Raw genomic sequence first — 1,277 nt, 5'->3', positions numbered from 1 at the left:
ATCTCATAGAACCATACAAAAAACATACACAAAGTTTTCCTCTAAAATCAACGTCCAATTTTTGAAAAATGAAAGAATGATATTACGAGTAATTCGGAATGTTGGTCCGTTCTGAAATACGAGGCTTCGAGATATCGCGAGAGCGAGACGGAGATAGGGAGCTCGCGAGCAGATAAATGTTATACGCTACTGGATTATACCAGTATTGATCGGTATCGGAGCCCTTAGTAATAATAAGCGGCGTCCTTGATTTCGCTTTGTTGGTCTTCCATAACAGGTTATGAATCTAGACCGGATCGTGTAACGACGGAAAAAGAGAAAGAGAAGGAAAGCTTGCGCGGGGGATGATCACCTTCGAGGCGATGGCTAAAGCCCCCATGGGCGTTCGCGGATCGACGAATGTTGATGGTGAGTCGCGAAAAAACGGACGGAAATCGGCGTTGAACGACGGGAAAATGGGTCACGAAAGGCAGTGCAAAAATAATTCCAGCTATCGATCCGTATCAACTATGCGCCGTGTTAAGGACACTAGTGCAACAGAAGAGGCCTCGAGATGTATCGGAAATTGCACTTTGAAGCGTGCTCTCTCTTCACACCGCCGGTATAACGTAAACCAGTGTCTCTCAACAGCTTCTTTGTTCGTTGGATCACTTAAAGAGGGACGCGAAAAGTTTACCCTATTTAGCGACGGCAAACACCAACAGAGAACCGACGAGTTATATCGCCTTGGAGAAATATTTATACATGGCCACGTTTTTCGTTAATAGTACACGAGATATTAGGGTGAACGCAAAATAATTCGTGGGTTTTGTTACGTTGCATCAGTTTGCGCAATTTTTTCGAGTGGTAGAAATTACTTTATACGCAAGTGTTTTATATATATATATGTATATCGTTTTGTAGCTTTTGAAAAGCTCTTTGATATTTAATTGTTAGCTGCGTTGATTTATTCATCGTTTTTCATTCAAAACTTCTTAAATCAAAGTTTTTCAACTCAAAGCTTCCTAACCTGCTTTATTTTAGTTCAAAGCTTTCTACTTGAAAGTTCCTAGCCCGAAGCTTGCAAGCTCAAAGCTTTCTAATTTAAAGCTTCCTGGCTTAGACTTTCTTTTATTTCAAAGCTTTCTCATTCAAAGCTTCCTATGTCGAAGATTGCAAGCTCAAAGCTATCTAATTTAAAGCTTCCTAGCTCAAAGCTTCGTAACTCAGGCTTATTTTAGTTCAAAGCTTTCTACTTGAAAGATCCTAGCCCGAAGCTTGCAAGCTCAAAGCTTTCT

This window comes from Hylaeus volcanicus, chromosome 9, assembly GCF_026283585.1.
Source record: "Hylaeus volcanicus isolate JK05 chromosome 9, UHH_iyHylVolc1.0_haploid, whole genome shotgun sequence".
In the NCBI taxonomy this organism is placed as follows: Eukaryota; Metazoa; Arthropoda; class Insecta; order Hymenoptera; family Colletidae; genus Hylaeus; species Hylaeus volcanicus.
The sequence above is the reverse complement of the archived record's forward strand: the minus strand, read 5'-3'. Positions refer to the sequence as shown.